This window comes from Dipodomys merriami, unplaced genomic scaffold, assembly GCF_024711535.1.
Source record: "Dipodomys merriami isolate MVZ:Mamm:240054 unplaced genomic scaffold, mDipMer1.0.p SCAF_13, whole genome shotgun sequence".
NCBI classification, from domain to species: Eukaryota; Metazoa; Chordata; class Mammalia; order Rodentia; family Heteromyidae; genus Dipodomys; species Dipodomys merriami.
Window position 1 is genome coordinate 29,764,936 of NW_027202604.1, and position 18,446 is coordinate 29,783,381.

The following is an 18,446-nucleotide window of genomic DNA, read 5'->3' on the forward strand; positions in this document are numbered from 1 at the left end:
TCACTGAAGGAATCTACAGCCAGCAGCATGCTGTGCACACATTTTGTGGCTGCACAGAAAGGATTCCTTGAACTCGACTCAGTTGAGTAACAGCTAGGACAGGGCCTGCAGGCCCTGAGAGCAACCAGCTGCCATGGAGACAGTGAAAGGCTTTGCAGCATGGAAGAGAATGCCCCCTGTCAACCATCAAAGGCATGGAGCCATTGATCATGTCAGTTGCCCAGTGATATATATGTCTTTTGCCATGGCAGGTGTTACTCTTGATAAAAACCAGGGTGAGATGTAGTGCGAGGTCTATTTATATATGTATACAATCCTGGATGGGCTGAGGTGTCCGGGTTTCCAGTAAACTTTGATGTGGAGGAGAAACACATTTGAAGAAGAACTCCCTGTAAGAGAAGAGTCTGTCTTCCCTCCTACACCTCCGAGAGAAAGCAGGCCCTGAGGATATGGAAGACTGAGGGCCCAACAAACATGGCCATAGGATTGCTCATGAGTGTAGAGTTGTGACTTAGTTTCGGGACAGCAGAGCAGAGAGGCTGGAAAGGAGAATTGCCTTTGGCAGTCGATAGCCATTTCTGTTTTCTTTTGGAGGATAGAGAAGCTTCCAAGAAGAAAGAATAGAGGACACAGAGAAGCATAGAAAGGACTATGGATAAGGGGTCCTGCCAAGGCCAGAGGTGGCCTCAGAAAGAACTTTAGACAATCTTGGTGACAGTAAATAATGCCACCTCTTCCTGCATAGCAAATGCCAGGGGCTCCTGTCATCACAGTCCTCATCTATGCCCATGACAGACATTGCCAATGGATTACAGAACTCTTTTTCACTGTAGGCAATCATTAGCAATATCAATCTGAGTTAACATATAATTATGAGAGAGAAGATGCTTAAACTATTCCACCAGGAAGGATTGGAGAGAACGTCTTAGATCAGACTGGAATGTAGGAAAAACACATATGTTGGGTGGTTGTAAAGCCCTGTCTTTGGAGAGACAGAATAATCAAGGGTAATAAAAGTAGTTGTTATCATCCTCTTCTCAATATAAAGGTACTAAGCTATTTTTGTGTACTTTAGCTCCCATAACAGTGCCCCAAGGACCTGGTGTTCACATCTTGTCAATAACAAAACTGAAGCCCAGAGAGGTCAAGTGAAATCTCAAGGTCATACAGGTAATAAGTTGTAGCCTACTATCACTAGAGTATTTCATTCCTACCCTATTAATTAATACCTTTCCTCTCTTTCCCCACACATCACTGGGAAGCTTAGTTTATACCTAGAATTCAACTGACCATCCATATTCATATATTATCCCTATACTTACAAAGGTGCAAAGCTCACACATGCACACAGACACACAGCCACACAGCCACACACACACACACACACACACACACACACACACACAGACACACAGACACACAGACACACAGACACACAGACACACAGACACACAGACACACACACACACACACACACACACACACACACACACACACACACACACACACACACCTTCCAAGAATGCTTTAGGTGTCCCTCTACTGTTGTCCTATAGGAGGCCTGATTATTCTTGTCAAAGACTCATTATTCTGTTCTCCCCCAGTCTCGTGAACTCAGGATACTGTGAAGATTCAGCCCAGTCCAAGTTATTCCCAAACTCTCTGCATAGGGACTTTTGCCTCCATCTCTGTCCCTCCATGTGGCAGGGTGTGCTCCGTGGAGCAAGGCGGAGGCGGAGCCCTAGGCCTCATGTGCTCACCCCTATGACGTATGAGCACACATTAGATGTACTGTGGCCAAACACTGTGCTATGATACTCATTTTCCTTGGGTCCCAGCTGCCTCAGAGTCTGGAAAGAAAGCTGAGGCCAGCTCTGGGGTTAGCCGAGCACACAGATGGGGAGGAGCAGAGGTGCCGTGGATCACACCTTGGCATCTGCCCAGCCTGTCGTGGCTGCTGTGGCTATTCAATGCTTTGACCCAGCTAATCCTGGTGATCAAACTCATAGCAGCTGGGCTGTGTCACTCATCCCATCCTGGGGTGACTTTTGCAGGCAGAAAGCCAGGCAGACAGGGCCCTAACTGCTGGCTTCCATTTGGCCTTGGGTCACTTTTGGCAGGCAAGCCATGAAGGAAATAAAGAAAGGTCCAAGGGGTCAGTTTCTGGGTAGTTTCCAGACCACATTAGTCTGGCTCCTTATACAGCTCTTCTTGGTCTTTTGTCATTGGACCCCAACAATGCTCATTTGTGTTCCCGTTAACTAAGGTTTTCAGACTCACATTCTGAAAGAATGAAGGGCATGGACTTAGTTGTCAGTGGCTCTTGGAGCTTATGGCTATAGACCTCATCCATCTACTGACACACCGGGCCCCCGTGATGTGCCAATCAACCCGGCTGGTGGCCAGGCCAACTCAGGAGTGAAGCAAACCAGTTTTACAGTCTCACTGGACAAAGCTAACAAATAAACCCGATAGAAACAGGTTGATGTAATTATAAGGCAGTATGGGAACAAAAAGGCTGCAGAAGGTGATATGTGGAGATCCAGAGGCCGGCCAAAGCTTGGCTCCTACAACTGAGAGCAACCACTAGAGCCACAGTGTGGTGAGTTCTGGGCTGGGGCAGGAGATAGGGAGGTTAGGGAGGTATAGGTAGGAACATGGATGATATTTGAATTTTACTGGAATACACTGAAGGCATTCCTGCACACACAAAATGACATAATGTGAGTGCTATTTTAACATATCTCAAAGATGTTATTAAAGTTGGGAGGATATGTTAGACTGAGTTGGAAAGGAATGGTAGAAGTCAGGTCCATCATAGTACTGCAGAGACAGGGATAATGGTTGTAACAGCAATGGAGAAAAGACAGAGATCTCCAGACATATTCTTTCTAGTCGTGTGAGAATGAAATAATGATGGATTGATAGCTTATGTGACTCAACTTCTCCCTTCTCAGTTTAAAAATTCTAAAAAAGGATCAAATTAGAATTTTCACTTCCAAGCTGGGTAATGCTAGCTCATGGCTCTAATCCTAGCTACTTTGGAGCCTGAGACCTAAGGATCATATTTCATAGCTAGTCCAGGCAGACAAGTCCATATGACCCTTATCTCCAGTTACCCAGCAGCCAGAAATACAGGCGTGGTTCATGGCACAGAACTCCAGCCTTGAGAGAGAAAGCTAAGGGACACCCCCCACCATATCCTGAGTTCAAGCCCTAGAACTGGCATGAAAGGAAGAAAGACAGAAAAGAGAGAGGAGGAAAGGAAGAGAGAAAGAGAGATAAATTTCACTATTAATAATGTCTTATGGTGATGCAATTAGGCAACAGAACACAGATTTTTCTGCCAAAAATCCTATCACAATTCAATGTGCAGGAGTTCTGTGGAATAATTATCAAAAATACACTCATAAGAATAAGCAAACAAAGCATGTTTAAAATCCTTGTAGACAACAAGATGTCATTTCTATTATAACTGCAAAGAAAAAAATTTCTGCAATGGTATGCAGCCAAAATATTAACAATGAAGAACTGGGCTAGAAATGATGCAGAATTAAAAATCTTTTTGTCTTTTGTATTTTTTTGTTTAATTCTAGCACATGCTAGAATGTTGCTTTGTTTAATTTTAAGAAGTTAATTTAAAAATTATTTCTCTATTTGTAAGTAGTAATTAGCAGTAAGTTTCAAACACAATGTATATTTTTTCTGTGCTATTGCTAAACACATTGGCTTAGTCACTGAGCCCATTAGAAATACATGTTTTATAGCTGCTTTCCTCTGCTTTTGTTTATAAGCTTCTGGAAGATGTTTCCATCTCTCCTTCTTTTGTATTTAAGTTCAATTTTCCACAAATAGGGTGACCACAACAATTTTCATGTAAACTGAGGGGGAATTTGAGAATGACATAGAACGGCCTTGTAGCAAGACAACAGGAACTCATGAGGCCGTTGGAACCCACACACCGCCATTTTGAGCTATAGTCATTGGTCCATGTCTTTCTCTGGCCACAATGGTAAATGCCACTTTTGTCATCTGAACTTTCCTTTTTTTTACTAAAAAGTTTTTTTTATTGTGAAAATAAGGTACAGAGGGGTTACAATTACATGAGCAAGGTAATGAGTACATTTCTTATCAAGCATTGTTGCCTCCTCCTTTGTTTTCCCCTCCTGCTTCCCATCTCCACCATGACACTCCCCCCACCCCAAAGTTACACTCCTCTCAACCATCACTCACCATTTGACTGCATGCATCTTCCCTGTCTAGACAGTCAAGTTCAAGGACCGCAGATACTATTTTGCCTTCCTGCTCTCCCTCACTTGACTGCTACAGCAATGTTTCATACCTAATAAATGCTCAATAAATGTTGTCTTTATTTAGTGGTAAAATGATGACATCATTTGGCCTTCAAGGCCAATGGAAAAGCTCTGTGATTTACTCAGCTCAGAAGGACAGTAAAGACAAAGCAGTGAAGGACAATAAAGGGAAGTCCTAGCCACCAGAAACTGCACAGGATCAGACCAGGCTTCTGCTTCACCAACTGTCTGGGCCTCATGAAAGTCCTCAAACCTGGAGCATGGAAATAGGGGAACAAAGTCTTTTGGAGCCTAGTGTGCTTTGGGGTAGGGGAAGTGGAGGGGGAGGCTCTAAATGCTTATAGGCCACATGGCAGTTTCAAGTTTTTTGTATACAAGTCTTGGAAGCTAAAGTCAGATGTGATTATAAATCCACAGTGTATAGATGTTTGTATTGTACAGATCTTAGAGAGTATGCAAGGAAATGGAGTTACTTTCCAATTTTTTTTGTAATTTTTAGAAAAAAAGAGACCATCATGCAGGTTCCTTCGTCTCCCTGTTGGTTGTGTTCAAGTGACAGGTGACATGTTAAAATGTGTGGCATTACCTTGGCTGCTACTTTATATTTTCAACTGCCCTGTCCACTGCCCTGAAACCTCAAACTGAGTAATTGGTAGAAAATGTGACTTATACCAGGAGATGCAAAGTCCTCATTTTTTTAGCATGCACTAATAAGTCTAGGTAAATGCAACATGGATGTTAAGTATAATTCTTATAATAATAATAATATTATTATTATTTGTCAGTTGTGGGCTTGAATTCTGGGCCTGGGCCCTGTCCCTCAGCTCTTTAGCTCAAGGCTAGCGCTCTACCACTTGAGCCACAGCACCACTTCTGGCTTTTACTGTTTATGTGGTGCTGAGGAATCGAACCCAGGGCCTCATGCATGCGAGGCAAGCACTCTACCACTGAGCCTCCTTCGCAGCTCCATGGATATAAGTATAATTTGTAGAAATGGAAAACAGACCATTTTAATCCAGCCTCCTCAATACCAAGAGAGGACAAAATTGTCTTAACATTCATTTTGGAAAGAGAATTTGGTTATTATTTATTTTACTTCATAGCACTCTCAAACCATATCCAGATGTCTGACTTTGTATACAATAACCTGTTTACTTATTGATTTAAACCCTAGGATTTGACCATCTGTCTCCAGCCCCAACTTAGTTACTTTCCCTCTTTACACGAGCTTGAGCTGAAGTCAATATCTTTCTTTCTGAGGCTCAAAGAACAAGCAGAAATCCTGGAGGTGTCTCTTTGCCATGGATGTAAGAGGTAGATTTGGCCAAACATTTGTCTCCCTTGCCTTACCCTCAAAAAAGAAAAGAAAAGAAAATTGTCCATGTTACAAAGGCAGAGAACAAAATGGGAAAGGAAGGCATTTTGTTTTGCCAGTCAAAGACAGGCTATCATTTTTCATAAATCTGCATTCTCAAGACAACTGCTCATGTCTGGGAAGAGGTCGATTTCTTCAAACCTACATACCAGAAAATATTGGCCTCCTTTTGTCTCAGAAAGTTAGAGAATACAGTTAATAATAGCATATGGATGCTTTAAGTAATGTTAGAAAGATAAGTATATTTACTTCATCAGTGCTGTGGTATAAGATGCAAAAAAGGTGCAGAGCTGAATAGGAAGTTCTAAACACAATTAGACACTTTCCAATTGTTCTTTCTTTAACACCATAAAATTATACATGCATGTGTGTGATGTGTGTATATATAAAAATGCATATATGTGCATGTGTGTATCATCATCTATTTATCATCTATCTTTTACCTATTATCTATTTATCTATTATCTATTATCTATTTATCTATTTACCAATTATCAATCTATCAGTTTGCCAATTATGACCATATATATCTATATATATAAATATATATAGATATATATCCCAAGAAAACCTGGCACAGCTCAAACAAGACTGATTATTTGTGACTAGAAGCATTTCACATTCAAGAACCAAATATTAAAACATTCATTGTCAAGTCTAGCAACCATTCTTCTTATATGGCCCCTTCTTCCTCTCCAATTTTAGTCACTGACAAACTAAAGCCCTTATACAAGTTAAATCCTAGTTATACCCACATTTCAGCACAAGGGTGCATATATAAGGTATTTGTCAACCTTAATCTGTTTCTCAGCAACTTTTATGACTGAGACTTTGAGACCAAATGGGTTTATGTTACTGAGTACCTAATCCACAATTTAGTTGTCTAACTAGATCCCATAAATCACTGAGCATAGATCAGCTGAAATGGAAGAAGCCACGAAGAATTTTAAAGTTGATAGTTGCTCACATTTATTTATACCATCTGAAAGTGTGAGGCTGAATTATTAGAGTCATCTAGACTAGGGATTGCTTCTTACCCATTCTGAGCCATTTTAATGGCTGAGGGAATTTAGTTTTCCTGGCTTTTCCCCTAGAGATTTTGATTCAGCAGAATGGGAGTGGTTTCTGGACATGTGCACTGTGCACATGTGTCTCAATGATTCGTATGATGGAAGATTATGGGATACAACATTGTAGACTTATGCTGGAAAGTGTGGTCCATGGCTCCAGAGCATCAGCATTACCCAAAAGAAGACTAGAAACATGGGATCTCAAACCTACCAAAGGTGGACCAGTTGAATCTGCAAGTTTATGAGATCCTCAGGAGATTTATGTGCATAGTAGTGTTTGAGAGGTGCTGGTTTAGTTCTATGTGAGAGAGAGTAAGAAGAACATTGTCTTAGCCATAAATAATAGATTTCCATTTACATTATCCCAAACTTTATTTTATTGAAAATTCACAGCTAATAGATATAATGTATATTATATAATATATTCATATTATGTATTCATATATTATATAATATAATATTCAAATTTTGAATCTCATTTCAGGGACTTTTGTTTTATGTTATTGAAGATATTGGTTGAAATGATCAGTCTAGTAAAATAGGTAGTTAATCCTGTAAGGAAACATACAGTCTTATGAAAGGCCCACCCCATCAGCCAGGACAATTAATGCTTCATTGGTGTTGACCAAAATATCCACATATAACTCTTGGCTCTTGATGTAAAGCCTTGTTCTATGGAAGGCTATGCTGACTATCATTGACTTAATAGCAGAATGGACCTTTGGGTCCTCATTTAGGTTGTGGTGAGTTGATTAAAGCCTGAGCTTGGGGAGGGAATAAAGGTGAATTTGAGTCCTGAGTTTTCTCCTTATGAAGTATATGCCCTAGGCATTCTTTTCTTAAAATTCTTATACCATGGAGTTTATTCCACAGAATAAGGATCTAGATATATTAAAGATCTATTTAGGGCTTGGAGCTAGTTTTGGTGGATTCTGGGGATTGTGTTAAAATATTAAGGGCTAGGAGGTATACTCTGTGAAAGTTTAAGCAATTTCAGGAGGTCTGTGCAGATCTCATTAAATTTCATACAGGTGCTAGCATTATTCAGGCATATGTAGTTTTGTCCACTTGAACTTGCAACTACTTCTCATGTACTCATAATTTCATTTAATATTTATGATCAAGCGTGTAAGATTCGCAGGACTTTCGAATGACATTGGTATTCTCTGCAAAGCAGACTTGTTGAACAAGGCCTGCCAGAGGGGTTTGGAGTGGGGATTAACATTTGAATTCATTTAGACTGAAATAAACTCTCAGGACAAGTGATATAAAAATCAGCAAAAAGAAGACTCCCCGCCCAAAGTTCAGCAGTGGGAAGAAGGGGCAAGGGTGGTTCCCATGGTAACCACTGGCCTATGCAAATGAGCCTCCCCTGTCCAGCATCCTCCCTGTCCAGTGCTTCACCTGCCCCTCCCAGAGATACAACCTCACATTGTCCTCTATGCCTATTTCTAACGAGAAAGACACACTTTCCCCTCATTTTTATGTTGTCTAATTTGACATTGTCCTTAATTTGAACAAGGTGTAGGTTTTCCATGGAAGAGCTTTTGTTTTTTTAAATCCAAAAACTAGAAAGCCTATTTCAAGTACAAAATTACTTCAAGTGTCGGGAAACTTCAGAAACCCCAGTTTACAACCAATTAGCAAGCTAACTTTATTATATAGTGTAACTTGTCAACACTTCAGTTATTTAAATATTTTTTTTCTTTTACCACATGTATTTCAAAGCAGTATGGTCATACTGAAACTTTCTGGAATGCATGTGTTCTCTGTTTCAGAGTGACCTTTCCTGAAATCCACATAAATCCCACCCATTATATAACCTCCCAGAGGATGATGTGCCCCTTGGATGGAATATGGCATCTGGTAAAGTGGCAAGTGCTCTCTGTAAGGGATGATTTCTTCTTCATTTGTAACGATTATAAAATGTTGGCAAAATAAGATCACACATGGAACATTGTTAAAGACTTATTGGTTTCAACAGTTGTAGATCTCCCTGGGTAGATATTTAATATATAAAGACCTCCATGCTTACAAAAGTGACTAGAGACTGTTCATTTGGAATCTGAAATCTTAAAATGTGGTGGCGAAGGACATTGAACATTAGTTTGAGATGGATAAGAAACTTTTCTTTGGACCCACAGACACCTGGTATTCATTGAAGATTTCTTTTCTGGATGTGGTTCATGGAGGCCCTTTGAAGTTTTTGAGAATAAAAAACAGAGATTGTCCCATCTTACTGAAAGAGGATATTGGAATAGGAATTCACAAGGGAATGCTAAGCCAAATCACAAATGGCTGGAGGTTGGGGTTTTACCAAAGCCAATTGGTAATAAAAGACCATAATAAAACAGACGTGTCTGCGGAGACTCTACTGTTTGTGTAGTTCTTTGCCTACCTCATTCTATAGCATTACATGCCTACGAATGAATTGTTGTCCACTGTGTGAAACGTTCAAACGGCTCAAGGATGAAGCCTGGCTGTTTTGTTTATAGCAGGCAGGAATTGATTTGGAGAATGAAATCCCAGAAGCAGGATTCAGGTAAGCTGAAGGATTTGGCAAAGGAAGGGATGAGGCAATGTTTCCATTAGGGTGATTGGAAAAGAAAGAGGCTGGAAAGGAAATATCCAAGTGCTATTGGTTGCCAAGAAGAACATGACTCACCAGTGAGAGATTTGTTATCTGAGTCTCTAAGTCCCCTCTTGAAAGGTGATATTTTTTCCAGAGGTGATCAGACTCAGGCAGACAGCGATGGTGGGAACTGGAGAGGTTCCATTCCAAGGAAGAATGACACCAGACTCCATTCTGCCACCAGTACCTTGGAGACAAGGCACCAGGTTTATTTTTCTGACCCACATTGCAGATGCACAAAACAGATGAGCTATTCAAGGTGCATAATACCTAGCAGATCTCTTCCACCGAACTCTTCTGCATGCATAACTTGCCCCTTGCTCTTTCTCTTCTTCTTCCATCTTCTACCCCATATGTCCTGTAAATATCCAGCCACAGTAGATAATTCCTGCACTGAGGAAGTGTTGGCTGTTACTACCTAGTCCAAGCAAGATGGAGCTATTTGCTCTCAGTGATTTCATAGATTTTAATTCTTGTCATCAAGCTGTGTCTTGCCTTGGTACATATTTTCTACTGTAAGTGGTATAGATACTAATTGATCTTTTCTGCTTTTTTTTTGTAATGGTATTGGGGCTTGACCTCTAGGCCTGGGCAATCTGTCCCTCTGTCCCTTAGCTTGATCACTCATGTATGGTGCTTTACTACGGAGATCCAGCTCCATTTCTGTTTCGTTTTTTGTCATTGTTTTGTGGACTTTTTTTGCTGCTCAATTGGAGATGAGTCCCATGGACTTTTCCTGCCTAGGTTGGCTTCAAAGTGTGATCCTTAGGTCTGAGCTACCTGAATAGTTTAGGATTACAGGAGTGAGCCACCAGTGCCTCATTCATTTCTGCTATTCTGTAAGCACTTTGAGGGCAGGAAGCAGTCTTTCCTTGTTCCTAGATCATGACTCAATACTTGTCCAAATCACTTAATCCACAGACATTTGTAGAAAGTATCTTGAGAATCTGCATGTTTATATGACGAGGACTGTGGATATGATATTATAAATAATCCACCTAATATCACCAGATAAAAAGTCAGTTATGCCATTGGCTATCTTTCCTCTAAACTGAATGTATGAATTGATCTTGTCGGTAATGATACTCAGGGGCCCAGCAAATTAAAAGTGAGGGAACTCAATGCTTCTGGAAGGACAGAGGCTGGGACTCAGAATGACTCTCCATCTGAGGGTCTTGGCCTATGCACTGAATCTCTTGGCCTATGAATCAGAATAAAATTCTTGCACTTTCTTTCTCCTGGTTCATCAGTGAGAACCATATGCTCACTATAAAAATCTTCTAAGTTCTAATTGACTTATTGGAGAGCTGGCTAGAAATGGAAAATCACAGCCTCTTGCTCAGACCTACTGAATCTGAACCCACATTTTCACAATGTCCTACAGCAATGTGTTTTCTACTCTCTGACATTCTAATCTCAAGGACTGACTAACATCTAATGTAAATGATAGTTTCTCTGGGTAGATCATTTTGGGTTGACAGTTGTTGATCTTCAATTCTTGATTCTATCATTCTAAGCTCTCCTTACATTGAGGGTTTGTATGGAGAGGTCTGCAGTGATTTTGATTTTCTTTTCATTGTAATTTAATTTATTTATCAAATTATTTATTTAATTATGCGGCATTAAAATCAGTTCCTTGCTATTTATTTCTTATGTTTTGACTATGATGTGTCTAGAAGTGTTTCTTCTTGGATCCAGTCTACTGGGGGTTCTGTAAGCTCCTGTTAAGCAGGTAAGATTTTTCTCTCTTAAGGGCAGGGAAGTTCTCAGCTATTTTACTGAACACATTTTCGATACCTTTCTTATTCTTCCTCCTCATTGATCCCAATTACACATATATGTGATTTCTTAGCTGAATCTGCCAATTCTGAACTTCTTTTTGGCAGGGTCTGAGTGTTTTTTCTATACCTTTGGCTTTTTGTTCTAGCTCCTCTGTTTTATCCTCAACTTTTGAAGTTCTATTTTCCACTTTACTTATTTTGTTACCTATGGGTTCCACTGTGGTTTGCGTTGTGGAAATTGAGCCTTTTATGGTTCCAAGATCAGTTCTCATAGTGTCCATTTCATCTTATAATGCAGTGTATAGCATATCTGTTTTTCTCTCCATATCTTTGAGAGTCTTGGATTTTCCTTGTCATTTCTTCTTTGAACTCTTGAAATTGTTTTTGCATCACCCTTTTGATTTTATTGACCAATTCTGCCATCATTTCTTTTTTTTTTTATGCCAATTGTGGGGCCTGAACTCTGGGCCTGGGCACTGTCCCCAGCTCTTCAGCTGTAGACCAGCGCTCTACCACTTGAGCCTCAGCCCCACTTCTGGCTTTTTCTGCTTATGTGGTGCTGAGGAATTGAACCTAGGGCCTCATGCATGCAAGGTAAGCACTCTACCACTGAGCTACCTTCCCAGCCCCTGCCATCATTTCTTTAATGGTTCTTTTGTCATACATCTCCTCTTCGTTCTCACTGGAGTCCTTCCCAGGATTGTTGTTGGCTGTTGGATTTAGTTTGTTGTCTTGATTGTACATGAATTTTCTAATCTTTCATTGTGATTTAGGGATTTGGGTTCAGAGATTGTCAGAGCCATAGCCCCAGCTTAGCCTGTTTGCACCTGACTACTGGTGGCCCTTGTTTGGCTTGGATAAGTTCACTATGGGTAGGCTAGCCCACACTGAGTTCCAGGCACAGCAAACACCTGTGTGCATGCTCATCCACAAGCTAGTTTGATGGGGCTCTGTCAGGTCTGCAGCGGGGAGTAGAAAGGTTAGACTCAGGTCTCTGTGATGGATCTGAGATGAACCAAAACCTTCCATGACAAACAAATATGAAAGGAATTCATGATCATGAAACCAACATTATGAAGAATTCTAAAGGGAGGAATAACAATCTGAAGAAACAATCAAATTCAAAGAAACACATCATACAAAAATCACTAGATTGATTTAGTAAACACAGGAAGAACAAGAAAACAAAATACAAAAAATCAAGGAAATGGCCAGAAACATGACAAAGCTCTTAATGGACTCAATTCTCCAATCAAAAGAAGAATAATAGCAGATGGGATCAAAAATAGGATCCGTCCATTACTTGCATTCTGTTTTGAGTTATTATATTGAATGGCTTAAAGCTTCCATTAATTATGATATGCCTTTTAATATATTACCTATATGCCACATTTATTTAATAAATAAAAGATATTAATCTATGATAAAAGAATTAGATAAAAGAATTCAGATGCAGACATTTGCACCAAATAACAAACCTTTGGATATAAAGAACTGTCAAGATCATCATAAAGCCCATCAAGCTAACTTATAATAGAAAATAGACAGGAGGAGGAGAAAAGGAGAAGAAGAAGAAGAAGAAGAAGAAGAAGAAGAAGAAGAAGAAGAAGAAGAAGAAGAAGAAGAAGAAGAAGAAGAAGAAGAAGAAGAAGAAGAAGAAGAAGAAGAAGAAGAAGAAGAAGAAGAAGAAGAAGGAGGGGGAGGGGGAGGGGGGAGGGGGAGGAGGAGGAGGAGGAGGGGGAGGGGGGGGAGGAGGAGGAGGAGGAGGAGGAGGAGGAGGAGGAGGAGGAGGAGGAGGAGGAGCACAGCTCCAAGCATAGGGTTTTTCTTCCATCCACACCAAAAAATAAAAATAAAAAAGACTGACCAACAGAAAATGCAAATACCGCTGCTGAGGACAGTGAACATAGGCTCATGTTCATGTCCAAAATAATGCATCATTGGAACAGGAGCCAAGCCAGTGAGTGGAATGATGTCAGCATATACCTAAGGTAGAAAACAAGGTTCATCTTTCTATCACCTCTCAAAATGGTGGCCATGCAGCTCCTGATGTATGTATCTCTTGGTGTGTACACTTGCATCATACTTTTCCCCGTCTCTGTTCCTCATCCAAACACACCTGTCTTGTATATATCTTATATTACCCATATAATATCATATGCAAGAGGCAGGTGGCAGTTCAAGTGGCATTCAAGATATTTTTCCTGTGGCATAGATCTTCCTTATTGGTAGCACACTGTCTTTCCAAAGAGCTAAGCAGAGGAGAAACTTGGAGCATCAAAGAGGGACTGAAACAGCTCATTAAACAGTACCATGTAGATGATCTTGGCTCTTAATGAGTATCACTGATGATGTCAGAGGAGTGGAGGGATGGAAGATTATAGCAACACATTCATTGCTGAGCACTGAAGTGCTGCAGGGCCAGAGGAGAGCTAGAAATTGTCAGGAGGATTATTCCCAACAGTGTACACACTGTGAGCTCAACACCATCTTGACCTTACTTTCACAGATACACTATCCTATTCCATCCACAACTCAGAAGTACCCATTCCACAGGCATAGAAGCTGAGGTTGTAAAACAACCCAAGGTTGGATTTAAGGTTGGATTGGTAGCAACATTTTCTACTAATAAGATTGCAGAGCTAAAAAAATATATCCTTAGGGTTGGGAAGGTGCATGAGGACCTGGGTTTGATTCTTCAGCACTATATAAGCAGAAAAACAGGAAGTGGTGCTGTGGCTCAAGTGGTAGAACGCTAGCCTTGAGCTGAAGAGCTGAGGGACAGTGCCCAGGCCCAGAGTTCAAGCCCCACAACCGGAATATATATATATATATAGATAGATAGATAGATATATCCATATATATCTATATCTATCTATCTATCTATCTATATATCTATATATATGTCCATATATATAGATATATATATATCCATGGACATTTAGTTTTTAATACCATAAAAACAGGTACTGTGAAAGGTAGATTAGGAGAAGAGCAAAAGAACATTGTCTCTTCATAATGAATCTACCCATGTGAAAATATTTGGTATGAAAGTCAAGACAGCATACTGCTTTTTAAAATTTGTCTTTGGTTTTGTACTTGAATATAACTACCTCCCACCAGAGTCGGTTATTTTTATTATTCTTCTTTGTTGAACTGAAAACATCTCCAATAAGGAAGACACGATGAGAGTTACTTGGATGTGACCCCAAAGACACTTTCCATGGGTTTATATAAAGAGATGAGAAGTTTTATAGACACCAAAATTTACATTAAAGAACCAGCCACATGCAGTTGTCTGGTCTTCCTTTCTATTTTATGAAATATAAAGGATAGATACAATTTAAAATACATTTTAGTTTATATCTTTTTTATTTTGGTGCTGGTACTAAGGTTTGAACTCAAGGTCTTGAACTCTCTACTTCTGATTTTTGGCGATTATTTGGAGATAAGAGTCTCATGGACTTTTTCTGCCTGAGTTGGCTTCAAACCATGATCCTCACAACTTAAACTCCTTTGTAGCTAGGATTACAGACATGAGTCACTGTGACTGGTGAGCTTATATGTTTGAGAAAGGATAAACAACTATTATATACTTTCTGATGAGGTTATAGAAAAATTGCCATTTTGTGCCTTTATCTAGGCATATGTTAATTTCTACTAATATCATGGTCTCAAATTCAGACTTAAGTACAACGGGATGAATTCACTTTTATCTTACTTTAGCTCTGGTAGGTATAGTGCAAGGCTGAATGACATGGGTTGTTGGGCATTCCAGCCATTTAAGAACACAGATGTTTAACTTCAAATAGGCCTAAGTTTTAAAAATGGCTGGGCGAAACAACAGAAAGCCTTTTTTGAAAGTATGCAATGTGAGAGCATCTGTTCTAAGAATGTCACAGAATTCCAGCAAAATGCTAAAATATAGGCACAGAGGATTACACTGACAGTAGACATAGTATTCTACAGACTTCTGAAGTATGGATTTGCTATCAGCCATGGTTTCAAGTGTAGCCTCTGCCAATTTTGTGGAAATTTGAACAGATTATTTAACTCCTGGGTCAGTTTTCCAGTGACATGGGACATGAACCGTTTTTACATGCTGTAGATCTAACCATTGGGATTGTTGAATGAGATGATTTATGCTTACCTTTATAAACAGGATTTGATATATTATTGCAGCTTAATAAATGAAATTGCCATCGTTAAAACCCAGAAAATGATACTGTCATTATAAGTGAAAGGAATTCTGGCATTTGTTCTCTTTGGAGCTGTGGATGAAAATTGACTTTAATTAGAATTGTAATAGTTGATGTTTGCCCACAGTTGTCCATCTTGCTACCCGGTTTCAGCTCAGTCATCAAGATCTGTGGTTTCACATCTGGTTGATAATTATCCTAAAGTTTAAAGATTTGATCCACCTATAAGCTTTAGAAGACAACAGTTGGGAAGGATTCCTTAAAAGAATGGCATCCTTGTATTTGTGCCAGATCTTTTAAAGATATTTTAAATGCCTGTCAAGAACTGGGTCTTTTAGAGTCATACCAGCTCCAAGAATTTTTGAAAACCAATGTCTAAAGCATGATAGGAAATTTGATCACTAGACCAATGTGCACTGGGCAATGTTCCCCTGGAAATCAGTCATATCTCAGCTCAAGCTGTGGTGGGCACTTCTGTTTTTAATCAAAATGTTTCTGCATTAAAGGCCAGCGGTGGTCTTGGCCAGAATCTGATAGGGTATCATGTGGAAAAATGATAAATTGCACATGAACTTTTTCATCTTCAGGCAGTTAGGGTTTAGTTTTTATTGTTTGTGTACAACAGTATGGGTGAAATTGTGTCTCCTCAGCAGCTGGCTTGGGATTGTTTTTTGAACTGATGGAACATGGCCTTTGATGAAGAGGTCTATCTCATCCAGACAGCTGTGAGGAAAAGAAAGTGTGGGGGCTGGGACCAGATTTCATGCAGAAGAGAATAACGAGCCTATGTTTATATGAATTAGAAGCTGGGGTCAAGACAAGGAGCCAAGAGAGAGTGAGAGGCAATGGGAGAGCGCAGAGATATTGAGAAGAGAGAGAAATAGAAGATTGAGAAGCCACTGAAAAGAGTCGTTCAAAACTCATTGAAAGAGTCATGATATAGGAGGAGAGAGACTGAGAGAGTCATTGAGAGTCTTGATATTAGATCTTCAGAGGGATTTTCTTTTTGAGACAACCGTGTGGGCTCTGAGATGAACACATCCTCGCTCATGCACAAAAACTTTCCTAGATCTTAGCTCATAGTTAGGGTTGATTCTGTTTTGGAAACTACAGACAAATGCTGTGTCTGCCTTAAATAGGGTGTGAGGGAAGAGTAGGGCCCTGAGTGGGAGGAAGCCACATATGGTCCACACAAGTGGCACAGTCTAATTGTGGAAAAATGAGAAAATATGAGCAAGCAAAAGGAGCAAGAAACCTTCCAGATTTCTACCACCCTAAGACAGCTATTGTTAATGTGTTGATGTCTTCTCATCCTTGTTCCAGATTATTGTGTATATTTGGGCCATTCTGTTATACATTTCTCAAAAGAAAATGGGATCCCACAAAGTATGAAGGGCTCTGTAATTTTTTCTTTTAAATTTGGCTACAGGCTGGGACAGGGGATCATGGGAAAGGGCTAAGTAGAATTCTGATATTAGAAATACTGATTTCCAAGCTTTTGTTGTTACAATTACTGACACAATAACTATCATGATAGCTGAATCCTGTGCATTTATTTGATTATTTACTTGAGATAAGTTTTGCCTCCCACCTTTCTTGCTTTCTTCTGCCCATTTGTGGTAGCCATCCTAATTAGGTTTGGCTGCTATCACAAAATACAAAGGGTCTTAAACAACAAATATTTACTTCTATCAGCTGTGGAGACTTGGAATTTCAAGATCAAGGTGAAACGAGTTTTTTTTTTCTTTTTTTTCTTTTTTTTTTTTTTTTGAGTGGGATGAAGGCTTCCTTTTTGGCTTCCTTTCCTTACGAGAGGAAGAAATGACAGGTCTCCCATGACACTAAGTTTTATCCATCTCTCTTTGTCTGTCTGCCTCTGTTTTGTTTCCACAGGAATAGTGAAATGTTACCAAAGCAAGGCTTGAAAACTGCCGTCCGGTATTTGATCAGATATGTAACTTACCTAGAACACTGATGATAGTTAGAGCATTTTTGTGCAACTGATGTCTCATTTCTACAAGAAAGCTCAAATGTGATCCATTTTTCATGGTAATTAAGGAGACAGTTAATTGTGCAGTTTCTTATCTTTTCCATCAATGGTTAGCCATGCTACATTCTCACTATTTGCAAGGGATTGATTTCAGAATCTCTGTGAATGTGTGTTCTATGGTGTAATATACACACTTATACACATCCTCTTGGGCCTTAAATTACCTCTGCATTACTTAATTAAAATGGATGTTTTAATTAAGGAGAACTATCAAGTAAAAAGCATATACATGTTCAGAAGCAATGTGTTTTTGGGGGAAATGTTTTGGATTCATGAATGGTTGAATCTGCAGATGCAGAATCAAAGAAATTGGGAGGGCAGCTGCATAACCTTCTTTTTTCTGGTTTTCTCTGCATTATTCCTGATATGGAGGGACCCACATTTATAGTTCTTTCTGCTTTATACAAGACCCACTGATGATGCCTCGATTTTGAAATTAGTTTTTTTAATGTGGTTTTAATTGCTAAAGATCTTAGGGGGTTCAAACCACTGAGCCAGAGAAAATTATCAACTGCAATTGAGCAAAATGCAGTTCCCAATTGAATCAATTTTCCTTTTGTTCTGAATTGTCCTTCTTAAGTATATATTCAGTGTGCCAACTATTGGTCCTATGTAGGCCAACCATTAAATAGAGCCTGGCACCAAACTTAATGACAATTGTTGCAGATAACAAAGCTAACAATTGGGAATATCTGGATATGATCTCAAAAATTCCAGACTTCCACAATTCCATGGAAACTTGTTCCATCCATGTCCCTCCCACGCCGCCAGCTCATACTCACAGTCCTGCTTTAGCTTTTTGCATTCTTATTGTTTGTTGCTTTATAACACTCTTTTTCACTTATAGGAAACATGGTCCCTTTCTCTCAAATCCGCTTTCAAGATAAACAAAATGAGATCTTGCTCTCACAATGTGCCAAGCTTTGCTGGGAATAAAAACAAAGAACGAATGGAGGAAAAACAAATCCAGCGATGATTATTCATAGCCGGCTGAAGAATAGTGTCCCAAAGCGAGTGTGAAGGGGG